The sequence below is a fragment of the Gasterosteus aculeatus genome, chromosome 16 (genome assembly GCF_964276395.1).
Source record: "Gasterosteus aculeatus chromosome 16, fGasAcu3.hap1.1, whole genome shotgun sequence".
NCBI lineage: Eukaryota > Metazoa > Chordata > Actinopteri > Perciformes > Gasterosteidae > Gasterosteus > Gasterosteus aculeatus.
In genome coordinates, this window is record NC_135704.1 from 2,510,799 (window position 1) to 2,520,017 (window position 9,219).

A 9,219-nucleotide genomic window follows, 5' to 3' on the forward strand; every position below is an offset into this window, starting at 1 on the left:
AAAGGCCAGATACATTAAAACGTTGAAGTAAAAGCGACAGTGTTTTGAATGTCCGATATTGACATACAGCGAGTATTTTGGGCTATTTTTATTTTTTTATGAAGCATTCCCTACGCTTTGCTACACTGCCATAAATATAATAAACAACACTTCATTCAATATTATTTTGCAACATCTAATCTTTGACACACCACACGTCTCCTGCCACCCCTTTTTGTCTGTGTATGTACCAATATGATATTTCCTAATGGGCACCACTATGTCCTAGTTCTGCAGGGCTGAGCACTTTTCACATGAGGCAGCCCAAGTTTTAAAACAGCCATTGAATCTGACAAGAAATGCTGCTGTTTCAATACAACAAAAGAATCATGAATATAACTATTTGAGATGAACTCAGCAAAAACAGCAGAGCAGCCAGAGCAATTACATTTGATCCCACTTAAGCAGAGATGTTTACACAGGGGTAAAAAGATGAAAATACAACAAAAAGGTCCTTAAAAAGGAAGTAGCCTTAGACAGCGCACAGGGCATATGCCCAAAGAACTTACTTTTTGACTAATGATGGAGGGTGGTCTCTTTAAAAGTCTCCGAGCCTGCTGGCAGTGAAACATTAAAGGCTCAGCACAAATGGCAACTATGTTAAGTGTACTGTAAAAAAAAAGTGGTATTTAGGTCATTCAAGATTTACTTCTTCATTGGAAATAATGCATTTAAATAGTGCATTTATGCTGATCAAGGATGGTACCATGGATAGTGAGGCACACCTATGGGAACACTAAAAACAACCACTGCCCTCTTGTGGAAAATGTAGGTATATCATAGTATAAAAGCCTAGAATAAGAATGAAATCCACATGAAACATCTTTTATCATGAATGTATATAATGGAACATAAATTCACGTCACAAGGCAAGACAAATAGTAAGTAATAGTTCATTATAAACACATGGCTGTCTTACTCAATGCAACACTGCAGGCGTGGGTTGGTTGGTCCGTTTACACTTGCTGTGTGTGTCCTTTGATTGTCAAAATGATCTGAACTAAAACGACTCTGGGACTATTCGGCCATTCAGTTAAATACAAAAAAGTTTCTAAAGACTAAAAATATTAAACGACAGAATTGTTTTACACAAAGTGTCAATGTTTCCCACAGCAAAACTAAATGACCCATTAACAGTACATCAACTCAGTGGTGAAACATATGCAGGTATATTTGTGTTTTTATAAACCTTCATAGAAACCCAACATGTTGAAACTACGTGTTGCCAGAATGGAACCAATTTCACGTTATGTTTAGGAAACAAAAAAACATTGTCTCCAAGTATTTTAATGGCGACCATTTAGTCTTTAACACCTTCACGAGGGAAACAGCTTGCTATGTTCACCACCTAGTTATCTGTCATAGGTTTTGGTGCTGAGCAGGTTGTGTGCATTGAGTTTATCTGAGGTGTTAACATTGGCTGCGTGCCTTCATTTCCTATTTTTTATACTCTCTGGTATGAATCGCAAACCCTCACAGCCTCCCAAAAGGATTATTAAGTTTGAGCCCAAATAACATGAACTCCAACATCCTTCTTGCATAATAAGGAACTCAATAGCTCTATTGTTTGTGATCTTATTCTAACCAAAAAACTTGAGTCACTTTTACTCTCACTCACTAACTCAACCACATGCCGTGCACAGCGTATAAACTGTGGATCTAACTTCAAAACTGCCATCCCTGCTGACCCAAACCCCGTGTGTAGTGTCTTAATGCATGCATTCAACTAGTAGTCTATTCCTTGCTACTACCAACATTAAGGGGGACCAAAGGGGGTCATTTCAAAATCTAGGACACGGGCGTAACAAGAAGCTAAAGACTTGTGGTCGCCGCATCTGTCATGCTGCATGCCTGGACCAGTGAGCAGAGGGGAGACGGCCATATAAAGGTAACATCAGGACGGTTTACACATAACATGAATGAGTGTTATGATCTGTTTGTGGGCTTGTCTTTTTCTCCTGCTGATGTCCAATTGTGTGCCCCTCTGGTATATATATATATATATATATATATATATATATATATATATATATATGACAGAGAGCTCAGTGTTTGAGCACGGTGCAGTTTATGTTATGCAATGACTATAACACCCTGCAAATATGCTGCTCAGCTGTATTACTTATCGCTAACACTGTCAGTTTGCATTCGCAGAGCAACACAACCACCGCAACGAGCACTCTGAAGCGCGATGCAGCTGGACCTCACACAAACATTTTCAGCAAAGACCACACACACACACACACACACATAAACATGCACATGCATAAACACACTCACAAACTCAGAATGCAGCACAAAGTCTACAACACCGCTGGTGACAGATATCAGCTAATCAGTTAATACTCGCATGTGACACCAGCAAGACCAAGCCAAGCCCACATGGTCACCTAATGAAAATAAAAAGTGCATGTCCTTGTGTACATCAAAGGGTTGATTCATTTTCACACTGGTCGAAAAAGACTTCAACTACATTTTACATTTTCTAACCCAACTCAACAGGTTTAACCAAAATAGCGCTCTCTCATTTTTGTTTTCCGTCAACCTTTTTTCATTTGACTCAATATGCAGATCAACTGTTACGTTCTTAAAAAGTCACTGTCATCAGTTATTCCTTTCTTCAGATTTCATCAAATGCATAACAAATTATGTTTTGAGAAGAAACATGTTTTCGCTAGGATGGTTGTTTCTTACAGTACTGCATACATTAGGAAGAGTCTCACTGCTTATTGTTATGTGGTAAGATGATGATGTGCTGAATATTTAGTCAAACTGGTTCAACTTTTGGCTCCTTTAACACTTGATTATGGACTGCGACAGAGTACATTATATACTGTCAACAACATTCCTTCATGATGAAAAGCCCCAAGATATCCTCAAGACGTCTTTTCATTTCTACGTACAAAATTTCTGTCAGGGTTGCGGGTGGAAGGCAGGACTCAAACGCAGAGTTCAAAACAAAAGGGACTTTAATAGTCAATGGTCAAAAATCCAAGGGGGCAAAAACACACAGGCATGAACTATGGGTATCCAAGACAAAGACAGGACATGCGTGGCTAAAGACAATGACGCGACAAGTGACACAGGAGACACACGGCTTAAATACACAAGGGAGGTGCAGGTGATTGGAACACAGGTGGAAACTATTAGACGAACACAGGGGATGACGAGACAAGGCAGGAAGTGAAGTTACCCGGGGACACGAGTGGCAGAAAACGACAAAATAAGACAGGAAGTGAACCACACCGTGACAGTACCCCCCCCTCAAGGACCGACTTCCAGGCGGCTCACACTAGAGCAAAACAAGGGGTGGGGGGGAGGGAAACCAGAGACGTTGGTCGGACCACCCGGGAAACTCTGGCGGGCGGCCCGGCGGGTGGCCAGACGAGCGGGGAGCCTCTGGGGGTCGGCCCGGCGGGTGGCCAGACGAGCGGGGAGCCTCTGGGGGTCGGCCCGGCGGGTGGTCACCAAGCCGGCTCCGGAGCGGCGACTGCAGGGCACGGAACGTCTCTAGAATGGCAGGCTCGGGGACACGGGAAACCTCCGGGGTCGGCGGCGGCAGCTCGGGGACACGGAACACCTCCGCGGTTGTCGGCGGCGGCAGCTCGGGGACACGGAACACCTCCGCGGTTGTCGGCGGCGGCAGCTCGGGGACACGGAACACCTCCGCGGTTGTCGGCGGCGGCAGCTCGGGGACACGGAACACCTCCGCGGTTGTCGCCGTCGGCAGCTCGGGGACACGGAACACCTCCGCGGTTGTCGCCGTCGGCAGCTCGGGGACACAGAACACCTCCGCGGTTGTCGCCGTCGGCAGCTCGGGGACAGGGAACACCTCCGCGGTTGTCGCCGTCGGCAGCTCGGGGACAGGGAACACCTCCGTAGTCGGCTCCAGCTCGGGGACAGGGAACACCTCCGTAGTCGGCTCCAGCTCGGGGACAGGGAACACCTCCGTAGTCGGCTCCAGCTCGGGGACAGGGAACACCTCCGTAGTCGGCTCCAGCTCGGGGACAGGGAACACCTCCGTAGTCGGCTCCAGCTCGGGGACAGGGAACACCTCCGTAGTCGGCTCCAGCTCGGGGACAGGGAACACCTCCGTAGTCGGCTCCAGCTCGGGGACAGGGAACACCTCCGTAGTCGGCTCCAGCTCGGGGACAGGGAACACCTCCGTAGTCGGCTCCAGCTCGGGGACAGGGAACACCTCCGTAGTCGGCTCCAGCTCGGGGACAGGGAACACCTCCGTAGTCGGCTCCAGCTCGGGGACAGGGAACACCTCCGTAGTCGGCTCCAGCTCGGGGACAGGGAACACCTCCGTAGTCGGCTCCAGCTCGGGGACAGGGAACACCTCCGTAGTCGGCTCCAGCTCGGGGACAGGGAACACCTCCGTAGTCGGCTCCAGCTCGGGGACAGGGAACACCTCCGTAGTCGGCTCCAGCTCGGGGACAGGGAACACCTCCGTAGTCGGCTCCAGCTCGGGGACAGGGAACACCTCCGTAGTCGGCTCCAGCTCGGGGACAGGGAACACCTCCGTAGTCGGCTCCAGCTCGGGGACAGGGAACACCTCCGTAGTCGGCTCCAGCTCGGGGACAGGGAACACCTCCGTAGTCGGCTCCAGCTCGGGGACAGGGAACACCTCCGTAGTCGGCTCCAGCTCGGGGACAGGGAACACCTCCGTAGTCGGCTCCAGCTCGGGGACACGGAACACCTCCGTAGTCGGCGGCGGCTCAGCCCCCCCCATAACCCACCCCATAGCCCCCCCCTCAAGGGCCGGATCCCAGACGGCCCTCAAATCACCGACGGGAGGGTGGGAGAGGACCATGGGATGGGAGGGAGGGAGTTTGAGTCTCGGAGCGGGGACTGGGGGCGTCGGGGGCATGGAACGTGGGGCCGGTACTGGTCGGGTCGGGGGCATGGAACGTGGGGCCGGTACTGGTCGGGTCGGGGGCATGGAACGTGGGGCCGGTACTGGTCGGGTCGGGGGCATGGAACGTGGGGCCGGTACTGGTCGGGTCGGGGGCATGGAACGTGGCGCCGGAACTGGTCGGGTCGGGGGCATGGAACGTGGTGCTGGTACCGGGGGCATGGATCGTGGCGCTGGCTCGGGGGTCGGGGACATGGATCGTGGCACTGGCTCGGGGGTCGGGGGCATGGATCGTGGCACTGGCTCGGGGGTCGGGGGCATGGATCGTGGCACTGGCTCGGGGGTCGGGGGCTTGGGTCGGGAGGCCGGGACGGGAATCTGCTGCGGCCCAGCGCGGGACATCTTGCGCTGCGACCGAGCGGGGTCGGGACGTCGCTGCGGCCCAGCGCTGGACATCTTGCGCTGCGACCGAGCGGGGTCGGGACGTCGCTGCGGCCCAGCGCTGGACATAGTGCGCTGCGGCCGAGCGTGGGGAGCATAGGTGGCCTGTAGTCGGACCGCAAGGTCCATTACCCGCTCCCAGTGCGAATCGCCGCCAGACGACCACGAAATGGTCTCCTCCTCTGGGGACCATGTGGGGGGCGGCGGATGGTGACCCAGATGCCTACTGAGGGCTCCAGATGGGGAGACGGAGTAGTACAAGTACCCAGCTGGAACCCCCGGGAGGACCGTTCCCCCACTACGGGCAGCCCGCTGGAGACTCCTTGGACCGCCCATTGCCAGACGGGTTCCCCTGAACTCGTCCAAGGGAAAAAACTCTGCTGAGTCCTTTCTTGGTCGCGTCATTCTGTCAGGGTTGCGGGTGGAAGGCAGGACTCAAACGCAGAGTTCAAAACAAAAGGGACTTTAATAGTCAATGGTCAAAAATCCAAGGGGGCAAAAACACACAGGCATGAACTATGGGTATCCAAGACAAAGACAGGACATGCGTGGCTAAAGACAATGACGCGACAAGTGACACAGGAGACACACGGCTTAAATACACAAGGGAGGTGCAGGTGATTGGAACACAGGTGGAAACTATTAGACGAACACAGGGGATGACGAGACAAGGCAGGAAGTGAAGTTACCCGGGGACACGAGTGGCAGAAAACGACAAAATAAGACAGGAAGTGAACCACACCGTGACAATTTCTTTGCAAATGGTTGAGTAACTTCAATATACAAGATCAGTAAAATAAGTAAGACAAGAGGGACGTGAGTCATTTCTTCACTGTAATGCAGCTGCTGACTCTGAGACAACTCTACAGTGCCGCTCACTGGTGTCAGGGGAGAAAATAGCTCTCACACATCCACACTGTGTGACTTAGTGCTGGTCAGCCTCCATGCGGATCAATCAGTGCGGACCCATACGCCCCTGAGCTGGAAAGGTGCAGCGTGACATGTGTGGCACAGATGAGAGAAGGATCAATGATAAAATGGGAAGGGCGGGTGGCCAATTCCACACAGCTGCTGTGTATTAGTCTGTCTGTCACCGAGCAGATGTGTGTTCAAGCCTCACGGCCAAACTGCTGCAGGCTGAGTTCAAGTGCTGAATGGGCCACTTTTGGGTTTGGACGGGAGAGAAGCGCACTGAGATTTTCAGCAACGTGTCGTTAGAAGCTGGCGGAGGTTACTTAGTCGGGCAAATTCATTGTTCATAGCTGCTTGTCATTTGATTAGCCTTTTAGCTTGCGGACCTGTGGTCATGACCAATCAACTGAATTCAAAATGACCACTAGTCAAAGATGACAAAAAGGTATGCTTGATCCTCACCACCTACAGCTATGTGCTCTCTCCAAGCAATGCAGGGTGAATCAACTCTCTCTCCATTCACATCCCAGCCAGTTATAGATGGTTGTTCCCTTGGATCGAGGTTCCAAATTGAGACTGGACCTGAAAAATGTTCCAACCCTTCATACATCTGTGCTGCATCATGTTAAGAGGACTAAAAGCTGGAGGAAGTGCCGTAGTTATAAACCCCACTAATGCAGAAGTAAATTGTATATCCGAAATAAATAATAAATAAAATTCCTCATTATCTTGCTGTTTGTCTCATGTCTCATTTTGCTTTTGAACAAAGACAAAGCTCTACGTCTGTGAATTACAGTAGTGCAAACATAAAGAAACTCGAAAATAGCAGAGATATTTCCAATCAAATTTAATAATACTGACTTTGCACATCAAACCTGCACAAAATGAAATATTACATTCCCCAATCACTACTTGAACAGTCGTAATGAAGAAGTGCGAGATTGAATGCTCACTAAACTGCAGCCCACACTATCTAACCCCCCCACCCCGGCTCTCCTGGTTCTCCTGGTTCTTCTGGCCAGCAGTGTGGAAAATGCTCTCTTCACACTTTTCCACTCCCGCGCTTCAGAGAGGGTGTGGTTTTAGGGCCAATGCTGCAGTGGAAACATGTAACCGTCCAACTGCTCCTCTATAAAGCTTACATGGAGGTGTGGAGATGCAACTTCAGAGTTATCAACAGATTCCCTATTTAGGGTTGATTTATCAATCCAGAATAGTAATAACGTGCAGACAAATTAAATGTTGAGAGATGACTGACACGTCTTGTCGCTTGATTTAACACATCACATAATGTAGAAGGTTTTTATAAGAGACCTAAATCATCTGTTGCATTATATAATGTGGTAATTACACAAAATAGGCGTTTTACTACAGAAAGATGTTCAAAGATTCATATTGGAATTATTTTTTGCAATTTAACTCCTAGCAGGTCCGCAAGTCCAACCCTTCCTCAATTATTCAACAACTCTGCAGGAGATCAAAATAGCGGTTGACAGTCATGCATTGTGTAAAGTTTAAGGTTTTGAGTGAAGAAAAGAGCGCTCACACGCACTTACACACATTCCACACACACATGCACGGTTCATGACATAGTTGAGGGTTTTTTGCCCTGATTGTGGCTCACCTTCTGACCTTAAAGCACTCTCACCACTTAAGTACAGGTTTCAGCCTTGCTGAGAAACGCACGCGGTCTGATATTTGTGACCCATAAGCCAAAAACCCTGCAACCCTGTGATTATGACACCCAGCATAAACTTACAAGTTGGGACTATAAACTCTATAATCAACACACAGTGAAATCAAAGTCAGTGTTAGATAACTCAAAAAATCCTGCATGCATGAGTACAAATCAATCAGATTGAGAACAACAGAGAATTGAAACTTACCCTGAGCTGAAGTTGCAGTACTCCACTTTTTGGGTTTTGTAGAAATGTTTTTTATCAGTTATTTAAAGTTGAACCGTTGGGATTTATCCTCTGGACAAAACCCCCCCGCTGGCTTCCTTCAGCTCCTCCCGGAGGAAGACGCTGAACAAAGCTGTGATAAGGTCACTGATTCGAGATGAAACAGGGCTCCTTATTGAAGGGAGGAAATGGTTGACTGAAAGAGACGGACGCTCTCCCGGTTTTGAGCCAGAGAAGAGTGCAGGGTTCAAGGCTTGGATGGGACAAACTTCTAAACTTCTGGAGATCTGCCTCCTCCTCTCTTCCTCCTCCCACTCTGTTTAAAGAGAGGGGAAAATAAAAAAGGAGGGAAGGGGGATGAAGTAAATGAAAACCAGACACATAACCCTGTTTGGTCTGGATGTGAGCAGTGGGAAGGATGATGTCATCCATCTGGAGAGGGATTTTCTCCTACATCTCCCTCCCTTTTTTCTGACATTTAGAAATGTGCTAGATTAAAACAACTCCTAAGAAGCAACATGCTTTGGATAATTATCCCTCTTTGGTTAAGTAATTAAGTCACGAAAGTTTCTCTTTAAGGATGGAAAATTAAAGGCTGATTCCAACATGCGTCCATTAACATCACGTTAATCCAAAATCAGACAAACATTATGCATGAACACACTATGGGCCATTCTTGCAAACACGTCTCACCAAATATAACAAACCCAAATCTCCACCACCAAAGAAGATGTTGGCAACGGTTGACAATGGGAACGCTGTGGAGGAATGGCGCGTTGCCATGAATGTACTTCTCCAACATGTGTTCAGCCGGTTTTATTGTTTCAATCTCTCACACAGTCATACGTTGCAAACTACATGGACCTAGTTAGAAAGAGCATGAGGAAAAAGGCGTGTAACTTGTTCTTGAGAAACTGTGTATTTAGGCAGGCGGTGTAAGCTCAATAAATGTAACAATGCACTACATGTCAGCAGGAAAGAACCTTCAGCAGCACTCTGCTGTTGGAGTCCAGGCCAAATAAAGGGAGGACTGCTGCAGCATTCTTCTGCCAGTGAGCTCTAAAA

General features: G+C 48.8%; 1 protein-coding gene across 5 annotated transcripts in view; it reads right to left on the reverse strand.

Annotated features, from left to right (window-relative positions):
- col6a3 (collagen, type VI, alpha 3) overlaps positions 1–8,519 on the reverse strand; it is a 55,968-nt gene extending 47,449 nt beyond the window's left edge. For 4 of the 5 annotated variants that reach the window (XM_078090673.1, XM_078090671.1, XM_078090668.1 and 1 more), the window contains exon 1: positions 8,137–8,518. The gene's annotated coding sequence lies outside the window, so the exon portion shown is untranslated. Of the gene's footprint in view, positions 1–8,136 lie in introns of all 5 variants that reach the window. The other variant, XM_078090670.1, reaches the window with a different exon arrangement.
- Positions 8,520–9,219: the final 700 nt, after the last annotated feature.